The sequence below is a fragment of the Elephas maximus genome, chromosome 1, assembly GCF_024166365.1.
Source record: "Elephas maximus indicus isolate mEleMax1 chromosome 1, mEleMax1 primary haplotype, whole genome shotgun sequence".
NCBI lineage: Eukaryota > Metazoa > Chordata > Mammalia > Proboscidea > Elephantidae > Elephas > Elephas maximus.
The window spans coordinates 82390925-82399386 of NC_064819.1; the positions used below are offsets into that span (position 1 = coordinate 82390925).

The following is an 8462-nucleotide window of genomic DNA, read 5'->3' on the forward strand; positions in this document are numbered from 1 at the left end:
ATATCAGGTGGACACTTGAGACTGTGTTGGCATCTCCTGTCTGGAGGGGGGATGGGAGGATAGAGTGAGTTGGAAGCTGACAAAATTGTCACGAAAGGAGAGACTGGAAGGGCTGACTCATTAGGGGGAGAGCAAGTGGGAGTACAGAGTAAGGTGTATATAAACTTATATGTGACAGTCTGACGATTTGTAAACGTTCACTTGAAGCTCAATAAAAGTTAATAAAAAAAACACATTTTGAATACTCATGTGGAAATAAACACATTATCTGATGGATTGCCTTGAAATGATTCCCCATTTATACTCCCTGTGTCTCCTCACAGCCCAGGGTGGCTGTGTCAGCACAAGGAAGACAAGGAAAGAGGAAGGATATGGAGAACACAGATTTGGCTTGCTTAGGATTTCTCAGTCAGAAGCAAATATCTCACTCCCACATTAATGTGCTCAGTAATTCTCTGTTCTCTTTTCCAGTGTCATTGAAAAGCATGGCAGAAAATAAAGACTGAAAGAAGACGGAAAGAACAGACTCAGTCATTTCATTTGGAATTCCCTTAGTTATTTGAGCAGTGTTTGGAGCGTGGAAGAGCCGAAGGCTACCAAGCAGAAAAGCTTCTTCCTGTTCTACTTATTCCTCCCCTTCTTCGCCCTCTTTCTCATGTGCCAACCTACCCACTGTCTCCAACAATTGAACCCAATTTTTAGGCTTGGATGACAAATGAGCCCATACAATTTTGGGTGAGTGAGTGGGTAATATTGGATAAGGTAAGATTAGGTATTTAAAGACACAAGGAGCTGGCAAATAAAAAGTTAACTAATATTTTGAAAGCGTGCCTAAATTAAGTACCTTCAGGCAGCTGAAATAGCTCAGTTAGGAGAGCAATAGACTGAAGATATAGAGGTCCGTGTTTCAATCCTGGGTTTGACAGTTGTGTCTAATTTTCCAGAATTACTATAATTTTGTTATAGAATGGTTGCATCTCAAGTCTCTGGGATTCTGATAGAACTGAGTAGAGTCCAGTAAAACCTGCAAAAGGTGAAATCTGTGTAAGGTGGAAAACTGTCAGAGAAGGAAAACTAAAATATTTTCCATTAAAAGGAATGTAATAAAGGGGTAAGACTCCACACTGTCAAAGGCAGAAAACTTGTGAGACGTGGAAAAATATGGCAATCCTGCTGAATGTGGCTCTCACAGGGTTCATTGTACAGCCATCTAACAGAGAATTATGTTTAAAAAAGTTACACTAATACCCATATCATCTTTCAATACAGTTTTTACTGATTTTCCCAGCTTCTATCAAGTTGTGTACATACCTATTTCTATCATCCTCTCCTTTATTTACATATTCCTGAGGTCTGCCATGAAATGTTAATCAACATTTTGCATGTTTTGTTTTCCCTACGTTTAACTCATCTAACAGATAGCAATTTGTTTTAAAATAATAATAGCAATGATATATTCGTAGATTAGACCTTAAGGGTAAGTGAAATGTATGAGAGCAATGTCATAAGTGATGGGAGGGAAAATTTCATAATACTCTGTTATAAGGTATTTATACTACTCATGAAGTGATATACTGTTATTTGGAAGTGGACTTAGTTGTAGAGGTATATTGCAAATGCTAGGGCAACAAAATGCTCAATCAAACTAGAGAAGGCAAAAGAAAGAAAGAGACAGAGAAGCAAATAACAAGGGTAATGAATAGATAGCAGTTGCCAATATGGTAGATATTAATTAAACATACAGATAGCGCTTTAAATGCAAGTAGTCTAAATACAGGTATTTTTAGTCTGGGTGTTCTAGAGGAGCAAAACCAGTGAAATGTATCTATAAAAGTATAGAGAGATTTATTTCAAGGAAATAGCTCATGAAATTCTGGGGGCTGGAAAGTTCCAAATTCATGGATCTGGCAGCAGGCTGAAGTTCTCTGCTGCCTCATGGGCTTGGAGGGGCTGGTGAATCCAAGAACTCTAGGTCAGGTGGCAGGCTAGAGACTTCTGCAGATTTATGTCCCAAGAATCAGAGGTTAGGCATTGAGAAGTGTGCAGGGTCAAGACAGAGTAAGCTTTGCCAGAACATCCTTTTCTATACTAGAGACAGACCACATCCCCAAGGAAATTGTACTTTCAACTGATTGATCAGTCACATCAGATCATGAAACGGAAGGTGATTACATTATGGAAGAGCACATGCCAAACCACTGAGAATCATGGCCTAGCCAAGTTGACACATAACATTAAGCATTACAATACCAATCAAAAGCCTGACTATCACAGTAGATTAAAAAAAAAAAAAAGATCCACTACGTGTTGTTTTCAAGAAACCCACTTTATTTTATTTTTTAATTTTTATTGTGCTTTAAGTGAAAGTTTGCAGATCAATTTGGGCTGTCATGCAAATATTTATAAACACCTTGCTATATACTCTTAATTGCTCTCCCCCTAATGAGATGGCACACTCCTTCCCTCCACTCTCTCTTTTCGTGTCCATTCTGCCAGCTTCTGACCCCTTCTGCTCTCTCATCTCCCCTCCAGACAGGAGATGCCAACATAGTCTCATGTGTCTACTTGAGCCAAGATGCTCATTCTTCCTCAGTATCATTTTCTATCCCACTGTCCTGTCCCATCCCTGTCTGAAAAGTTGGCTTTGGGAATGGTTCCTGTCTTGGGCTAACAGAAGGTCTGGGGACCATGAACTCCGGGTTCCTTCTACTCTCAGCCAGACCAATAAGTCTGGTCTTTTTATGAGAATTTGGGGTCTGCATCCCACTGCCCTCCTGCTCCCGCAGGGATTCTCTGTTTTGTTTACTGTCAGGGCAGTCATCCGTTGCAGCTGGGCACCATCTAGTTCTTCTGGTCTCAGGCTAATGTAGTCTCTGCTTTATGTGGCCCTTTCTGCCTCTTGGGCTCATAATTACTTTGTGTCTTTGGTGTTCTTCATTCTCCTTTGCTCCTGGTGGTTTGAGACCGATTGCTGCATCTTAGATGGCCACTTGCTAGCCTTTAAGACCCCAGACGCCACTCTCCAAAGTGAGATGCAGAATGTTAATAGATTTTATTATGCCAATTGACTTAGATGTCCCCCGAAACCGTGGTCCCCAAACCCCTGCCCCTGCTGCCCTGGCCTTCAAAGTATTCAGTTTATTCAGGAAACTTCTTTGCTTTTGGTTTAGTCCAGCTGTGCTGACCTCTCATATATTGTGTGTTGTTTTTCCCTTCACCTAAAATAATTCTTATCTACTATCTAATTAATGAAAACTTCCTTCCCTCCCTCCCCCTCTCATAATCAAAGAATATTCTCTTCTCTGTTTAAACTATTTCTTCAGTTTTTTATAGTAATGGTCTTATACAATATTTGTTCTTTCACAACTGACTCATTTCACTCAGCATAATCAAGAAACCCACTTTAAATATAAAGACACAGAGATTAAAGTAAAAAGATGGAGAAAGTTATACCAGGTTTTATGAATTGAATTGTGTCCACCAAAAATGTGAGTCAACTTGGCTAGGCCATGATCTTCAATATTGAATGACTGTCCACCATTTTGTCATCTGAGTGATTTTCCTATGCGTTGTAAATTCTGCGTTTATGATGTTAACAAGGTGGCATTAGTGGCAGTTACGTTAATGAGGCAGGACTCAATTTATATCATTAGGTTGTGTTTTAAGTCTATCTCTTTTCAGATATAAATGAGAAAAGTAAGCACAAAGACACAGGGACCTCATACCACCATGAAATGAGAGCCAGGAGAATAGTGCATTCTTTGGAACAGGGCGGGGGTGGAGGGGGTCCCTGCAATGAGGAGCTCCTCACCCATGGAAGACTGATAACAAGGACCTTCCCCCAGAGCCGACAGAAATAGAAAGCCTTCCCCTGGAGTTGGCACCCTGAATTCTGACTTCTAGCTTCCTAGACTATGAGAGAATAAATTTATTTTTGTTAAATCATTCACTGGTGGTATTTCTGTTATATCCAAAAACTCAGAACTAGATAATTAAGGCACCATGATGACACTAATCAAAAGAATGTTGGACTTGCTGTATTAATTTCAGACAAGTCAGATTTCAGGGCAAAGAAAATTATCAAAAGTACAGAAGGACATTAGGTAACGATTAAGGGGTCAGTTCTCCAAGAAGACACAACAATCCTGAATGTGTATGCACCAAATAACAGAGCATCAAAACATATGAGGTAAAACTCGTATCTGATGCCACTTGTGTTCAAGTTGTATTCTGCAACACATGGGTTGCCATGAGTCAGAGTCAACTCCATGGCAACTGCTGCTGGTAGTGAATCTAAGATATACAATAAATTCTTAAAACACACAATAAAAAATACAAGCAACCCAATTAAAAGTGGGTAAAATATTTGAACAGACACTTCAGCAAAGGAGATATACAGATGACATCTGCCATTAAAAAAATACACCAACCAGCTGCCCCATAAGTAGACTTGTGCTTCATAGAGTTTTTAATGAAGTAGATCCCCAGGTCTTTCTTCTGAGGCACCCCTACCCTTTGTCATCAAGTTGATTCCAACTCATAATGACCCTATAGGACAGAGAGTACTCCCTCATAGGGTTTCTGAAGAGTGTCTGGTGGATTCAAACTCCTAGCTGTTGGTCAGCTGTTGATGGTTTTAAACCACCAGTCTTTCAGTTAATAGCCAAGCACTTAACTATTTGTAACAGCCAGGAACTCCTATATGCCACTGTTGTTATTAGTTGTTGTTAGCTGCCATTGAGTCAGTTCCTACTCATAGTGACCCTATGTGCAACAGAAAGAAACATTCCCTGGACCTGTGCCATCCTCATAATCACTGTTACTCCTCAGCCCATAGTTGCAGGTACTGTGTTAATCCGTCTTATTGCAAGTCTTCCTCTCTTTCACTGGCCCTCTGCTTTATCAAGCATGATGTCTGTCATGGATTAAATAATGTCCCCCAAAAAATGTGTGTATCAACTTGGTTAGACCATGATTCCCAATACTGTCTGGTTGTCCTTCATTCTGTGGTTGTAATTTTATGTTAAGAGGCTTAGGATGGGATTGTAACACCACCCTTACTCAGGTCACCTCCCTGGTCCAGTGTAAAGGAAGTTTCCCTGTGGTGTGGCCTGCACTACCTTTTATCTCTCAAGAGATAAAAGGAAAGGGAAGCTAGCAGAGAGTTGGGGACCTCATACCACCAAGAAAACAGCACCAGGAGCAAAGTGCATCCTGTGCCTGAGAATCTCCTTGACCAGGGAAAGATTGAGGACAAAGACCTTCCTCTAGAGGTGACAGACAGAGAAAGACTTCCTCTGGAGCTCATGTCCTAAATTTGGACTTCTAGCCCACTAGACTGTGAGAAAATGAATTTTGCTTTGTTAAGAGCATCCACTTGTGGTATTTCTGTTATAGCAGCACTGGATAACTAAGACAGAATTTATCTTTCTCTAGGGACTGGTCACTCCTGATAACATGTCCAAAGTACATGAAAAAAGTCTTGCCATCTTTGCTTATAAGGACCATTCTGGCTGTACTTCTTTCAAGACAGATTTATTCATTCTTCTGGCAGTCAATGGTATCTTCAATATTCTTCACCAACACCGTAATTCAAAGGTATCAATTCTTCTTCAGTCTTCCTTATTCATTGTCCAGCTTTAGCATGCATATGAAAAAAAAAAATCCTGTGGAGCATGTCTACTCTGACCTATAGGGCCACGTGAGTCAGAATCCACTCGACTGCAACAGGTTTAATCTTTATGGAAGCCAACTGCCACATCCTTCTTCCCTAGAGTGGCTGGCAAGTTCCAATCACTGACCTTTTGGTTAGAAGCTGAGCACTTACTACTGTGCCACCACAGCTCCTTTCAGGATGCCACCAGGGACATGTTTTTGCCAAGGTTCTAGGGAAAGACCCCTTTTGTCTCCTCCAGGTTTTAGTAGCCCCACGTATTCTTGGCTTAAGCCTGCAGCATAACTCCATGGCCATTTTTCTCTGTGTCTCTGTGTCTTTTCTCCCATTTTGTAAGGATATCACTCAGAAGGGATTAGAGCCCACCCTAATCAAGTATGAGGTTCTGTTAATTTAACTGGTAACATCTTCAAAGACCCTATCTCCAAACAAGATCACATTCACAGATACTGCAGGTTAAAACTTCAATGTATCTTTTGGGGGGACACAAATCACAAATGAGTCCATAACACAGATGTATGTATATACCACAGATTATTCAATCAGCCTCAGTTAATTGACATGTGGGTTATTTTGTCTTTTTCTATTATAAATTTTAAACACATGAACCACATTAGTGTTTCATTTTGTATTTTTACCCACGTGTTTGGAATTGATTCCTAACAAAGGGTTTGCTGGATGGGAGGATAAATGTAAATAACATTTTGCTAGGTACAGCTGTGCACATTCTGAATCTGTGCATATCTCATACCAGAAGCTCAATATATATTTTTTGGAGAAAAAGAACTGGCATAATTTAATGCAAAAACTTCCATGAAGAGTTATTTAGGGCATTTCACTTTTCCTTTGGAAATGGGAATTCTGCAGCCACAACTGCTTGGCATTAATAGAATCAGAATTTAGAGTACAGTAAGCACAGTAAGGAAACCCTGGTGGTGTAGTGGTTAAGAGCCACAGCTGCTAACCAAAATTTAGGTAGAATCCACCAGGTGCTACTTGGAAACCATATGGGACAGTTCTACTCTGTCCTATAGGTTCGCTATGAGTCAGAATCGACTCTATGGCAGTGGATTTGGTATTTTTTTGGAAGCACGGTAGAGAATTTAGGGGTAGAGGTAGAGAGGAAAGCCTGGTGGGTAGTGGTTACGAGCTAAGGCTGCTAACCAAAAGGTGGTCAGTTCGAATCCACCAGGCGCTCCTCGGAAACCCTATGTGGCAGTTCTACTCTGTCGTATGAGGTCGCTGTGAGTCGGAATTGACTCGATGGCAACGGATTTAGTTTTTTGGTTTGGGGTTAGAGAGGAGATTGGTTTGCAGTGCAGCGGAAAAAGTCAAGGCCCTACTGGGATTTGAACCCAGGATCTCCTGTTTACAAGACAGGCGCTTTAACCAACTAAGCCATAGAGCCCACACAGGTGCCTGGGTTAGTACTGGTTCTGCCCTGTTGGATTAGTTGAAATATTCTTGCTACAAAGTCCACAGGATCAAATGCAGTTTACAGTGAGAAAACGGGTAAACTCCAAGAAGAGGATTTGCTTACTCATATGTACTGTGTACTGTAGAACTAATAAAGCAGGAAAAGATTCGGGCAGCTGCAGTGTCTGGTCCAATAATTCTTCATTTAGTGCAAGGATAAAACTCAGTAACTAAGTCGAGGCTGCCCAGTTGTTCTAAATGGGATAAAGTTTTCTAAAAACAACCTTTGCTGTTACTACGCCTCATCTTATGTAACTTAGATCCTTCTTTCGAATTCCCCAAGTGAGGATCTCTAACAAAGGAACTCCACTGAGAGACTCAGACCACCTGTTTTCACATTACTCGGACTCAAAGCAAGCAGTGGTTTAGAGGGGAGGGAACCGGAGAGAACAATGCCAAGTCGAACACTGTAATGACTCTAATCATACCACTAGAGGTGTAGAGCCTCTTGGGGGAAAGGGGAGACGAAGTGAGGTCGGCTGGCCACACGGAGTCCCCGAATCCGGGCAGAGTCCTCCTAAGGTGAAGAGCTTTGTGGCTCCAGCGAAATCCCGCTGTGCCCCCTATTCACTCAAGACTGGTTTCTAGCTTGGTAGGTCATCGACTCACAAAGAAAGTAACCTCTTCTCGTCTCTAACCCGGCCCTTGCACCCTGCGGCCACCCCAGATTTCCCCCCTCCCCTACCTCTCGTCGCATTCCTGCCCTCCGGGGTTGCTCAGAGGGCTGGACGCGCTGGCTGTGAAGGTGAACGCAGCTCTGCCGGGTCGAGAAGGTCCAGCCTGGGACTGTAGAGGGGCCGTGGGAATCGGGATGAAGCAGCAGGTATGACACGCTGGGACTGAAATGACTGATGGGATGAGAGTGAGGCTGGGCAGGGGAGGGGAGACCCAGGGACCCCGCTCAGACCGCGTTGGTAAGGTGAAAGCAGCCAGGAAGCGTCATCTCAGGGCACCGGGAAGACGCTGAGACAAGATTCAAATGCGAAAGGATCCCTGCTCTGAGGTTTAGGAATCAAGGCCATCAGCACAGTCAGTGAAAGTGGAAGATCTGTTGCAGAACAAGGAAACACTCAGGCACGCACACGTATGCACACAACACACACTCACACACCACCCAGACTCGATTTCCAGGCGGGTGGGGTGGGAGCTCCTCTGTTCGCTCCTTGCGGACATAAAGAATAACTTCCCGCTGAAAAAAAAAAAAAGTTTTTTTCTTGTTTTGCCCATCCCTGACCCCCAGACTCAGCTGAGGACAGACTTCGCCTGGTCACTATCCTGGAGCCGCGTCCTCCCTTGCGTGTGCGTGTGTGTG

The 8462-nt window shown here is 42.5% G+C and overlaps 1 non-coding gene across 1 annotated transcript; it reads right to left on the bottom strand.

Annotated features, from left to right (window-relative positions):
• Positions 1-7008: 7008 nt before the first annotated feature.
• On the bottom strand, positions 7009-7082 carry TRNAT-UGU (transfer RNA threonine (anticodon UGU)). Its single transcript has one exon. It is a non-coding gene; the product is annotated as a tRNA-Thr (tRNA).
• Between the last annotated feature and the right edge of the window lie 1380 nt (positions 7083-8462).